We start from the raw sequence: 14,061 nt of genomic DNA, 5'->3' as shown, positions 1-14,061 counted from the left end.
GCATCTTCAGAGGACAGCAAACTGTGCTGTCCTCTGAAGATGCCGGCCACAGAGACTGGCGAAATGTTAGGAAGAACCACTTTCAGAACACGGCCAAGAAGCCCGAAAAACCCACAACAACCATTAGATCCCAGCCGTGAAAGCCTTCGCGAATACATAAAACTACCATGTTTTCCCGAAAATAAGACAGGGTCTTATGTTAATTTTTGCTCCAAGAATGCATTAGGGCTTATTTTTCAGGGGATGTTTTATTTTACAGTTATGTCATCTTTTTCTGATTGCTGCCCAAGGGTGGAGGGCAGGGTTTCACTTAACTGGGGCTTATTTTTGGGGTAGGGCTTATATTACTAGCATCCTGAAAAATCATACGAGGGCTTATTTTCAGGTTAAGTCTTATTTTGGGGAAAAAAGGGTACAGTGACCACTGTCTCTTTTCTTTCTCTATATATTCATTTTCAGTGGGTTGCAAAAAATGCAAGGCACAGAGCGTTGCAGAAAGATATTAAACACTACATCTTATTCATTCATTCATTTATTTAGTTACTATTCCATCTTTCTATCGATCCTGGGCCCTGAGGTTGTCCCTTGGTCACAGTTTTGTCCAATATGGTGAGCAGTAGTGCATTTCCTCTTGACTGTAATATTGTCCAATTTTGGTGATAGCTACACAGACCAATTTTAATTAGCACATACTATTAGATCGATCAATCAATAAATGTAGTAGCATACTGTTAAATGTATTGAACAGTTGTTTCATTTATTCTGATGATTTTAACTGTACATTTAAATGGGTGCTTTAAAATTGGATTATAATGGCGTTGCGGTTGGATTTGTTTTTCTGTGTTTTTGCTCATGTTTTATGCTAAAGGTAGAAGAGGAAGAGGAAGAAGAAGAAGAAGTTGTTTTTGAATTGCAGCCAAATAGTACAAGATTCAGCCTTGACGTGTATCATTCAGTTGAACACAATTGGTTCCACGAGGACAATGAATTGTTAATAATCTCCTCTCAGATTCATCCCTTGTGAACAGGGATAAATGTCAGTTAGGACTATTTTGTCCTGTTATTAGCAGTGGTTTAACTGCCTCTTTTACTGTCATTGATTTCCTATGTGGCCATCCTTTATAGCCCCATAAAATGAGTCAAGGTGAAAGCAACTCATCAGAAACTACTAAAAGACAGACAGAAATACAGTGTGAGGCTCTTCTTAGATCATCTGCGCTTTGTGGGTCCTGGAGTCTTACGCCATTAAGGGCTTGGGCGAGTCCTTTGGGAAGAGGAAGTGAGAAGTGAGGTCAAATGAAATCAGTTTGCTGTCCTCTGAAGATGCCGGCCACAGAGACTGGCGAAACGTTAGGAAAAACCACCTTCAGAACACGGCCAAGAAGCCCGAAAAACCCACAACAACCAAATGAAATCTCTTCCTTGGATCCATTTTGCTCCTCCAGGCCCTGGAATTTGGGAGATGAACCATGACATTTAGGTCACAAAGGTCTTATGATATGTTTTTCTGCATAACCTGTGATCGTAAGATGCTGCTTTACTCTAAGCTGGGTCATTGGTTTGACTTACTGAGTGATGTTTATTGGCCAAAGACCACAGTTAGAGAAGCAGAGATGAGAAAGTTACTTTTTCAGACTAAAATTCACACCACCGCTGGAGCCATTCAAGGGAATTCGAAGCCCAATTGGGAGACCATCTTGAAGGGTCCAAAATGGGAATGCTAAAGAAGTTAGCTGGCTTGGTTCATCTCTTCAGCTCCTGTGATGCTGTGCTGGGAAGGATGTGCTCTGTGCAAATGCTCCAGAATAATACTGATGCTGTGGTAGTGTTTCAGTATTAGGTAGCTTAGCAAGCTTTCATATTTTCTGATGTATCCTTCTTAATTGCTTTAGCCTTTGCCTCAAAATCAATTGTTTCCTCTGCGTACTTTTGGAAACCTTTTGGAATAATTTAGAATGTCATTTTTCACTGCCCTTAATAAAATATAAAAATGTTTCCAGACAGTTCTGGCTAAGGAGTGTCATAGTGCTGTAAAACCATCGACAGGATCCGTCCTTTTATGGGTGTTGTGGTAGTTTTTCCTTGCAGGGTTGGCGTAACTGCTTAACCTTGTACATTTTCAGAACTTCCTGGGAGCCCTGCTGTGTCGAGACAGACTAGACTGTGGGGAAGTGCTTATATTCCTTAAGAGTTGGCAGTACAACTGGTGGATAATTTTCTCAGGCAATGAGAAGTAGTGCAAGCATCCAGAGTCGCTCTGCTGGAAAAAATAAAAAGGAACATTTTATTACTCTGGCTCAGAAGCATTCTCTGGAATCATCCACAGAAACAGCATGTTGTGCAGAGGTTATGACTTTTGATTTGGTCACTTTCTCATACCTCACAAAGTTGCTGTGGTGAGAAAATAGTACAGAAAAGTGGCACACGAAAGTCATTGGAGGAAAGTAGTGGCCATAAATGTAAGTACAGTAGGTCCCCCTATATCCCCTGTAGATGGGTTCCAAGACCCTGATGTTGGGAAAGTGTGAAGGCAAGAGGAGAAGGGGACGACAGAGGACGAGATGGTTGGACAGTGTCATCAAAGCTACCAACATGAATTTGACCCAACTCCAGGAGGCAGTGGAAGACAGGAGGGCTTGGCATGCTCTGGTCCATGGGGTCACAAAGAGCTGGACAACATGACTTAACGACTAAACAACAACAATATATATAGCATTGTAAAAGGCAAACAAATCCCAGACATTTTTTTCACATGCATTAGCAGAACCGGCCATTAGAGGGAGCCAGAGTCCATGCTATGCATTATTCACTAACAGGTATTCATAAAACCACCTCTGGCTCCCTCTAGTGGCCAATTCTGTTAATACGTGTGAAAATAGATTTTTTTTTTTTATTCTTAATTTTTTTCAATTGCTTTTAATATTTTCAGACCATGGATAAGTGAAACCGTGGATACTGATCCCATAAATACAGTAAATGATAGGTGCTGATGATGCTAAATAATAACCTAGAATTCACCCCCAGATTGCTGAGTTCTAAATTAGCAAGTTCAAATTGGAGATGATGCACCTGTATGAACAAGCAGTGGCCCTCCAGATATTTCTGAACTATTTCAATTGTTTTCTTTAGTGCCATTTGTAGGCTGCCCTTCTTCCAAAGTCTACTACAGCTCCTATCATTGTTTGATATTACTACGCTGGTTAGATTGATAACCAGTGGAGTCAAACTACCTAAGATGGGCCACGCTTGGCCCGTTCGTTATATACTTTGCCCAGTTTCTGAGAACATACATGCCCCCCCCTTCAAGTGCTGTGTGCAGCTCTAAAATTAGATTAAAATAGGAAATAATGATTCCATCTTTTGAAGATGTAAGCCAGACATTTCCTGCTATTCATAAATAAAATATGTGGTGCCAATAAAAGTGCTACTAATTGCTTTGAACCTTCACCCACATAGAATAGACCGGATTGCATTTCTGTTATTTTTTAAACTGCTAACTTAGTTTAAAAGTAGAGGTTAAAATTGGAACCAGCCTCTGTGGAGATGGAATTTAAAGGTTAGAGGTGCATATTTATGACCTAAGTTGCATCCTCTGTGGGGTAAAACATCTCCTGAAGACACAGTAATTTGGTTGACTGATATTAGTTACCTAAATAAAGTTACGAATATGTGGGATGCAATGAACTCAATGTCTTTGTTCAGTAGATTTGAAAAACAACTGATATGAGAATTAAGCATGGAGAGGAGAGCTTTTTTACGTGTGAGAAACTATGTGGAGTTTGGGTAGTTCCATTGTCATTGAGAGATCACTACCTGGTACCATGTTTTCCCGAAAATAAGACAGAGTCTTATACAGTGGTGCCTCACATAACAAGTGCCCCGTTTAACGACGAATCCGCATAGCGATGCGGATTTTGCGATCGCAAAAGCGATTCGCTTAACGATTTTCGCATTGCGATGTTTCCCCAACAGCTGATTGGCGGTTCCAAAATGGCCGCCAGAAGAAAAAATGGCCGCCCGCAGCATTTTCGCACGGTTTCCTCGCTTACTGAGGCAGCGAAAATGGCGGCCGTATGGAGGATTTCCACATAGCGGTGAGTTTATCCCCCATAGGAACGCATTAAACAGGGTTTAATGCGTTCCTATGGGGTTTTCCGTTCCATATAGTGACGATTCCGGATAGTGACAATTTATCTGGAATGGATTATTGTCGCTATGTGGGGCACCACTGTATTAATTTACACTCCAAAAATGCATTAGGACTTATTTTCAGGGGATATTTTCTTTTCTTTTCTTTTTTTCATGTTCAACAATCTACGTATATTCAAATATAGTAATGTCATCTTCTGGTTGCTGCACAATGGTGGAGGGTGGAGCTTCACTTAACTGGGGCTTATTTTTGGGGTAGGGTTTATACTACGAGCATCCTGAAAAATCATACTAGGGCTTATTTTCAGGTTAGGTCTTATTTTCAGGGAAACAGGGTAGGGTTTATGCTTATTTAAATTCTGAGTCTCTGGGGTGGGGTAGGTAGGAAGGCAATTAAAATGGTCCACCCTAGGAAACTGATGGCCCCATATTGTTTCGTGATGGCTCTCACACTATCTTGTCAGGTGATCCTGCACTTATATATCATCACTTACTTACTTACTTACTTACTTACTTACTTACTTAGTAAGTAATTATTTAGACAGTTAATTAATTAATTAATTATTACTAGAAGTTTTTGGTCAGGCAAAGACCTTCTACCACCCCATACCGATGGGTTATCTGCAATACCCCAAATGTGGACAAAGAAATCTGTTGTTTCTTTTTAATATATCTGGGATCCCGACATTCAGCAGGGGTGGCCCATACTTGCCCAGGAACCACAACAGCAGGAAGCAAAGCTCTGCTCCCATGTTTTGGGGTGATTCTTGCCTACAGTACACCACACTCTCTCACATTGCATGCTCCTCCTGCTCACATCAGGCTGTCTTCCCCACCCTCACACATTGCTGATGCTCACCGGACATCATCTGGCAAGGGAAAGGCATGGCAGGAAGGAGGCAGGGGAGGACATGGCTTTGGTGGTGCTCCCAGAGGCTGGTCTTCCAAAGAGCTGTCAAAATTGTCCGTGCATAGTCAAGCTGACAGATCACCCCTCCCATAGTGGTTAGCCTCAGGGACTACCTTGGAGCAATGCATTCAAGAAGTATCCAAAGCTCTAAATGGTAGAGGTGGGGGGAAATGTCAATTACCTTCATTCCATACTTTTCCCCTTTGAAAATCACATGAGTTTTTTTTTCCTGTCCTAAATATGTAAGCTGTGAATTTTGGTAAATTCATGAAGAGCAAGCTGAAAACCAATTCTCTCTCATTGACAAACTGAACAGGTAAAGGTATTCCTAGTGTGGAGAGAATTTGTTTTTCATATAGGCTTTAAGGATGAGGAACTCTTTTTTTGGGTAGTGGGGTGGGAGGTGGCAGCTGGCGTGATGACCAATAAGACCATTGAGTACAAAAAAAAACAACACCTGAAATGCAGATTTTTAAAGAGATAGGCATCAGTGCTCAAGCCAGACAACTCTATCATTTTGCTTTTCTTCCATATTTGATTTTTTTCAAAATAATAAAGAATATTCTCACCCTCTCAGAGCTCATGTGTGAAATTCACAGTGAAAAGACAGAGGCTAAAACAGAACTTGAAAAGTCATTTTAGAACCCTCCAGATAGCTGGGAGACTCTTGGGAGCCCATATCCAGAAAAACGATCCTTCTTCTGAACTCTATACCTAGTATGGCATCAGGGATGGGACTGTAACCTTGCCACACCATGAACCCAACTGAGATAGAATAAGAACTCTTTAGGGCTAGAGGTAGCTTGAGAGGCTACCTTCCTTCATTCAGAGTCTTGCCCCACTGGAGTTCTCAGAGCAACCTGGGCAAGAGAGAGAGAGAGAGAGAGAGAGAGAGAGAGAGAACCTACCTGAAAGCCAGGTGGACAATTCCCAACTTGGGTGGCCAGATGTTTCCTCCACCCTGCCAGAACAAGCTGCACAACTGGGGCTGATGAATAAGAAGGAACACCAAATGTTACCAATGGTATGCCAGGAAATATTTTAACTATGAACAGTAACCTACCTGTTCACCATCTGCCCATGGTTTCTCTGCAGCTGTGGAGAATCTGGGGTAAGGGAAGAAAAGTTTCCTCATATTACATAAAGAGAATAAAGACAGTTTTGATAGTACAGAGAGAGAGAGAAAGAGAGAGAGGGAGGGAGGGAGGGAGAGAGAGAGAGAGAATGAAATTCTGTTTCTGAACAAACACACTGGTACACTATCTTTCATGTGACCCCTTTCTCTTCTCTACTTTGCTTCTCTACAGAAAGGTCTAACCAACGACTATTCTCTTTATGCTTTGCTTAAATACCCAATATGATAAAGTTTCACCTTTCCCCGCTCATCTATTAATAACAGGACAGATGAGAAGATTTAAGAATAAATGACTCTTTTTGCTGGTTAATGAGTGAAGATTATTCTAGCCATCAAACCTCATTAGCCTTTAGTATCTTCATTCTGCAGGTGATCATTTCATTATTTTCTGAGTGACCCTCAATAGATGTGGTGGTGGGTTTCTTTTTGCTTCTTTTTAAATTCCAGTCCTACCCTGTAAATTATTATCCAATGTATATTTACATCTTTCTTTGGAGCATGTCTCTCTTGCTGACCTCAGAATGACATTTATCCTTCTCTGCTCAAAAGTTGAAAATATACATCCTTCAGCACAACCACGCATAAGGAGAAATGGGAATGTTCTTACAGGACTTTCTTGCCTGAAGAACCAAGTCTGTAGAGCTTCTTCTTAAAAGCTCCCAGCGAGGGTGCCAGGAGAATCTCAGGGGGCAAGACGTTCCAGATGTGTTGCCAATGAAGGGAAAGGGTCAAGCAGAGAAGGACTACTTTAGCTGTTTCATGGGAACAGAACAAGAGCCCTGCTGGGTTCCTTCCAAAGACTACAAATTCCAGTTTCCTGTTTCCCACAATGCTCCGCTGGGTGCCTAAAAGCTCTCCAGGATATTTTTCCATCTGACTATTGTCCCAGCTGGATATTGTTCCATCTGAGACAATGGCCAAAATCCTGTGTCCTCACTTGTTGTCCGTTCTATTTGTTGAAATTGAATTTTGTCAAATTTAGCACTGTATCAGATAAGTGCTATGTCACTTCCAAAAATAATCTTAAAAAGAGGAGGTAAGGAAACAATGGGGAAGAGGGTGGTATTAAAAGGGGGGTTGTGTTCCCGGTGGAAATTGAACAGGTTATGAAGTGCACTATGGACCTTTGGAACAGCATAATTAAGTATATCAGTGTGGATGGCTAAAACCATATCATCAATGTAAACTAGAATGGACCCAGTTTTCAAAACTTTGAAGAAAGCAGGGTGTTCCTTCTTGTGTAGTTGCACCCTCAGGCAATTGTGCAGTCAGAATGTAACTTTTCCGTGAGGTCTTACAAGGGAAGAGGAAGGGAAAGAAATGGGGCAGAATATAATAGGAGCTGTTATCTGTAGCAAGTAATTGAGCAGAGAGAGATTTTAAAAAGTCCAATTTCTTTGGACATTTAACAGATGCTTCTCAATCCAGAGAATCACAATTCCCCTTCAGTTATAAAGCCATTAAACTAAATTTCCCTACTTTTATACTGGGTACAATCACTCAATGTTGATTGTAGTGTTTATGACAGAAATGTTTTATATCTACATGAGAACACCTCCTTTTATAAACTGCCAATACGGTGATGTCTTAATAAAAATCTATGGTGTAATCAGACACAGAATTCTAGGTATTTTTCTCAATAGGGTGGTGTATTTTCTGGGCTTGCCGGGTCAGCGATTATGGAAGTTGTTCTACAAAAAAAGGTAACTTTTCCACATTCTGATTTAAAACAAAAAACCCTAAGCATATGCATGATCTTCATCCATGGTTTGAAGGAAGAAAGTAGAGAGATGTGGTGCTTTTTCCCCACCATCAAACAGTAGCAAAACCCAAGGCCATCTGGTGAAGGTGACTAGTGAGGAAGAGATGATTCAAGAAGGAGCCGCATCTTCAACCAGCACGTAACGGTTGTGTCACCACACCACCAATGGTGACATTCACCCCCACAGCACACAGTGATGTTAATCTGTGACCTGCAACTATGTTTGCCTTTATATCTGTTTGGTAATTACAAGTCTTAGGGAGGGAGATGGTGATCAGGAACACACGTGGTTAGAAAAGTTCTATTCCCTTCCCTCTGCAGCTAAAAATCTCCCTCTCCACCTGTCCTAAAGGCTTGGTGCGAAAAGGTCTCATTGATACCCATGGGATGTCCTCCTTTCCTGGCATCAAAGGTACACTGATGGGTATGGTATGTGTGTGTATGTGGTTCTCTGAGTTGAGCTGCAGATGGGAAGGCAACAGACAAATACCCTCCCATGGTAAATGCTAATAATAATATTGTGCTATGCCAATAATTAGCAGAAGGGGGAAAACACAGGCACAGCTGCACATTAAGCTTTTGGTGTAATGTGTAGGTTGACCCCCACATGGCTTTAAAAAGAGGATGAGATAGCACGAGTCATCATTTCATAAACTGTAGGTTTGATCCAGCAGGGCTCTGTTAGTCTTCTAATATTTTTTAAAAAGGCTTTTTGCACAGCAGCCTGCTAACCATGAACGAGCAAAGACAACATAGCTATGAACATCAGTTGACCGGAGAACAACAGGGATGTTATGAAAAAGGTACCACTTTCATGTGGCAAAATAATGTGGGTGGCTTGGGGTACTATGCAGCTTGATGCCGTCATTCACAGCAAAGCAAAATTTGCTGCTTATATACTGCCCCATAGAGCTTAAAGCACTATCTGGGTGATTTACAATTTAATTGTGTAGGCTACACATTGCCCACCCCATCCCCAGCAAGCTAAGGACTCAGTTTAGCAACTTTGGAAGATTGGAAGGTTGAGTGAACCTTGAGCCGATTACCTAAGCCATTGGGTTGAACTCAGGTCACGATTAGAGTCTTGACTGCAGTACTGTTGTTTAACCACTGAGTCATGAGGCTCCTTGACATTTTGAGCTTGTTATACCTCCTGACTCGTGATGAGTCATGTTGTTGATTTCTACTGGGACTTCCAGACCACTGAAACATTACTCATGCATTTTGACTTCCGCTTGCAAGTGCTTGCCTCAGCGGAAAAAGATGGGTGCCACCTCACCCCTGTTATGCCCGATGACTTGATGTTTTGATAACATCTTCCTTCTTCACGCATGCAAATGACCCGGCTTTTGCCAGCTTCCATTTGTGTTACTCGTACTCCACTTTCATTTTCACAAAGAAGAGGATCCACAAATTAAATGAAGGCAAACTGAATTAAGGCAAATGACATGAATGTCAGGGGGAAAAAAAAGATGTCAGGTTTTGTTAAGCTGCTGTGAATCAGAGGTAATGTCCTCCCAAGGTACTAATTGCTGTTTGGGAAGGGACCGGCGGGGGGGGGGGGGGAACATGCTTCTTACACTATTGAGTGATGTTCTAAGATTTCAGCTCCGGTTTGCACTGATAGACTGATCTGGGCTCTGCAGGCCCAGATCAGTCACTGCTTTCTTGATAATAGAGATGGGCATGAACTGAACCGTGAAAGAGAAAAAAACAACAAACCGGGCTGGTTCACGGTTAAGTTTGCGACCCAGTTTGGGGGCCCTTTTTTTCCGAAGCAAAACAAAGCACAGAACTTTATTCCCCCCTTGGTGCTTCCTTTCGCTTTTGCAAAAAGAGATGCCCGTCCTGCCCCCTTTCCCTCTACCTCCCATTGTCTCCTGCCACTTACCTGCTCCTGGCTGCTCCTGCCACCACCATCTCCACCTCAGAGGCAGTGGACCTGGCGTCCCCTCCAGGAGCCAACCACTGCCTCTGAGCATGCACCTGCCACCCAGCTGATAGGCGGGTGCATGAGCAGAGGCAGTGACTGGCTCCTGGAAAGGAAGCCAGGCCTGCTTCCTCTGAGCGTGGCAGTGGTGGGCAGTGCCAGTGGTGGTAGGAGCAGATAGGGGGCTGATGGGGCCGATAGTAAGAGGGTGGGTAGGTAGCAGAGAAGGTGGAGGTGCTACCTCCTCTTGGAGGGCAGGAGAAGGTAGCTCCCCTTCCAGGCAAGAACTGGAAAAACAAACCACAAACTGGTTCATTTCTCCAGGGGTTCCTGGTGGTTTATGGTTAGGCACAAGCCACAAACCATTATGAACCACCTTTTTCTTGGTTCATGCCCATCTCTATTCGATAACAGACTTAGAGAAGAGGGACTGAGTCCCTCCCCACTCCACTGTCACTTCCTCCACATGGGGAGGAGTGCATCTGAAGAAGAGAGGCAGCCCCTCTCCAGATAAGCATGATCTTCCATTTCCCAGGGTTCCCACATGCGCATGAACAGGATGCTCCGCTTCAGACCCATCTGTCTCCGCGTGGAGAAAGCAGCAATGGAGAAGGGAAGAGCTAACTGCTCCTTTCTAAGCTTATTTCCAAGAACCGGGGATGTAAGAGCTGAATTCGGACAGTTGACTAATCCATCCTCAAGACTCCATTCCATCCACGCTTCTTCTTCTTTTTTTTAAGGTGGTGCCAGAAAACAAATATGGGAAGATAAGAAATGAATGACACAATGTGGATTCCTTTTCCATGCAAAACAAAAGAACCATCGCACAAAAATATGAAAACATATTTCGTATTCCACCCCGAACCCAAAACACTTATAAAAAATTAATCACAGTGCACATCTCCATATGGGAATGTTCCTTCTTTGGACTACACCTCCCAGAATTCTTCAGACTACAGGCACATCTGTGCTAGCCAGGCTATTCTGAGAGCTGCAGTTCGAAACCTAATGTTTCTAAGCTCTGAAACTAACCAAGTATGCAGGGAGATTCTTATTGTGTGTCTGTGTCTGTGTATCTTTCATCCTTTTGTGGGTAACGGATAATGTGTTAAAAGACATCTCCAACTCTACCAACAGCTACGCATGTCACGGTGGAACTTGATCTTCCTGTTCACCACCATCCTGGTAGGTGTTATGAACGAGATTGCACCTGCCCAAATATGCTTCATTTTAGCTTCCTTCCTCTTTTTGTGTTCTAAGGGGAAAGAAAACCTGGAATCTCTTCGGTTGTTCACTTCTGAACTACGAAGCCCACGTTGCCAGCCTCGCTCCTCTCCTACACTTCCACATCATTAACCGTGCACATTTCCTGAACTTGGATGCTTGCTTGTTCTCATTAGCAACTCATTTCCAGTATAGCTCTGTTAAAAGGGGAAATTGGCTAGGTAGTTTGCTAGGAGCTGTGGGGGTGGAGGGAAGAGGTATGCCAGATGGTGTGTCATCCACAGTCATTGCTGCTCACCTTAATATATGCTCTGGTGCTTGCGTCAGCAAGCATCTCAACCTGTAAGTACGTTGTTGAGCTACAACATGCAGGATTCTTTACGGTTAACCAGGTTGACTGCAGCTGTTGAGAGCTGAACCCCACCTATATCTGGTCCCCACCACTAAAAATGACTGTGTTAGAGCAAAGACTGTTGGACTGCCCCTCTGACCTTCAGCCCAGCCCAGCCCAAGTGCAATTGCCTGCTTCGTATGCCTTGAGAACCTCATCTGGGGATCCTTGGGTCTAGATTTTGTCTGTTTGTATTACACAGCTCTATTTGATGAGTGTCCAGGTTTCAAACAAGGAAGATGGCTGGCTGGCTGGCTGGCTGGCTGGCTGGCTGGCTGGCTGGCTGGCTGGCTGGCTGGCTGGCTGGCTGGCTGGCTGGATGGATGGATGGATGGATGGATGGATGGATGGATGGATGGATGGATGGATGGATGGATGGATGGATGGATGAGTTTGAGGGACAGACAGACAGTGGGAGGCAGGGAGGGAAGAATTAATAAACTCAGTGCAGAGTGTTCTGTGCCACCTGTCTGGCAGTTCAATGCAAGGATCTTCCTCACTGAACACAAACTGCAGATACAAGCTGACAGCTAGGCCAAACACCAGCTTTAAGGACATCGCCTGAATCAGACTATAGATTGATCTTGTTTGCTGTTTTCTGTGTACCAAAAAAAAAAGAAAGAAAAAGAAAAGAAAAGATCTAGCCAATGGCCTGCTTCTAGTCAGAAGCAATCTAATTATCTGAACATTTTAATTTGTTTTTGATTGTACCGATATCTCATAGATGTCCATAATTTTAAATTGTGCAACACTCTGATATGAATAAAGAAAAGAAAGAAAGAAAGAAAGAAAGAAAGAAAGAAAGAAAGAAAGAAAGAAAGAAAGAAAGAAAGAAAGAAAGAAAGAAAGAAAGAAAGAAAGAAAGCCAACAACCCATCAGGGTTCCAGACCAGGTTTTCTTCCACCCTTCCTGAAGAGGTCAAAGACTGAACCTGGAGGTTCTCTGAATGCCAGGCACGTACCTGGCCACAAAGAGACAGCTCCTTGCATCAAGGAAGCTTAGGTAGTTTCAGGTGAGGTCGGTTTCCTAAGGACAGAGTTGAGGAGCATTCGAGTTGCCTGTCAAGAAGGATGAGATGGAGGAAACAGCATCCAATTTGCACGCAACGGTTTGGCCTAGTGAGGTCAACAAATCTGGAGCTGTCGTTTGGAGATTCCCATTGCTAAATGAAAAGGGATGAGTATCCAGAGAAGAGATTTGCTACCTGATGTGCACAGACTCATCTGGCCTCGGGTCCATTTTCAACTGAGGAAATGCCAAGTTTCACAGAAATGCACAGTTTGCTTCCTTGAAGAGAGGTGGGAAAGGGAGGGAATCCTGGACTTGAACGAAGAGGAACCTAGATGTTTGCCCTGGTGACATCTTGGAATTTCTTTGTCTGTCTTGTCACTTCCACCCCTCATCCTTGTCATTCATGTCCTTTAGCTTTGCATTGTATTCTAGCCATCAGATTGCATTTGTTGTGATAAATGTCAAATTCCCTTAAGACGACCTAGCTCAATGGAGGGAAACCTATCAGTAATTCCACTGTCACATTAGCAAGTTGAGAAATGTCTCCCTTCATTTTATCACAGCAGAATGAGTGACCTAAATAATTCTGCCCCCACCCCCACCCGGCCACATAGTCAGCAAGTACATGCATAATTGCTGACGACAATTTAGTTTCTTTGAATTCAAACCGGAGACTGGAAGTCTTCAGAGTCAACACATCTGTCAAGCGTCTGACTCAGATGGTCATTCCCAATTATTGTCAATGAATATGGCTGTTTGTTATCCATTTGTTTACGCCCACAGCTGACCAGGTTCCTTGCAGACAACGAGCTAATGACAATGTCTAGAAGCAACAATGTCTACAATCAAATGTATTTGATGGCAAATAATTAAAAGGGGGTTCAGTCTTTATGAAAATGTGTCTTCCCAGGAGTGCAACCTCCAATGTATTGTATCCCCTGTGTTTAGATCCTAGAATTACTTGGAAAGAAGATTTAGGCCTGAACTGAACACACCCAGTAAGAAGGCTTGACATCCCCTTTTAAAACCCTGATCTGGTCTATCTTTAATCATCTTTCTGCAGACAGAGCCTGGTTGACATCTGAGATCTGTCAGAAAAGCTCCTCATAGGATCTTTTCAATAAAAAGGACTTCTGGAGCTCAGCAGGTGATTTCTCTTCATGCTGTTTGAATACCAACCACTCAGATAATTTCTGCTGTCTCGGGCACAGATGAATGGCTTAATAACAACCAAGAAACCAATGTCACCATAAAACCCAGTATGTTTTTTTGCACGTGTTTTGGTGAAGTGGACTGCAAAAAATATGTCAACTCTTAAGTTGCCACAAGACTGTGGGTTTCATGGCAACAAAACCATTTTTGGATGAAAAGACAGGATCTATGTAATGTCTCAAAGGTCTGTGGTGACATTTTCTTCTACTGATGTCAAATTTGAATATAAGCTACTTGGGGCTTATGATCAGCTTGCAGTGATGCCTCACAAGACGAATGCCTCGCACAACGAAAAACTCACAAGATGAAAACGCCTTGCATTTTTTTTGGTGACTC

The 14,061-nt window shown here is 42.9% G+C and overlaps 1 long non-coding RNA gene across 1 annotated transcript in view; it reads right to left on the bottom strand.

Annotated features, from left to right (window-relative positions):
* Positions 1 to 829: 829 nt before the first annotated feature.
* LOC144588591 (uncharacterized) overlaps positions 830 to 14,061 on the bottom strand; it is a 34,053-nt gene continuing 20,821 nt past the window's right edge. The window contains exon 2 of the long non-coding RNA XR_013544208.1: positions 830 to 2,260. This is a non-coding gene — a long non-coding RNA (uncharacterized LOC144588591). The remainder of the gene's footprint in view (positions 2,261 to 14,061) is intronic.

This window comes from Pogona vitticeps, chromosome 4 (genome assembly GCF_051106095.1).
Source record: "Pogona vitticeps strain Pit_001003342236 chromosome 4, PviZW2.1, whole genome shotgun sequence".
Lineage (NCBI taxonomy): Eukaryota > Metazoa > Chordata > Lepidosauria > Squamata > Agamidae > Pogona > Pogona vitticeps.
This window is presented reverse-complemented; position numbering and strand designations above follow the sequence as displayed.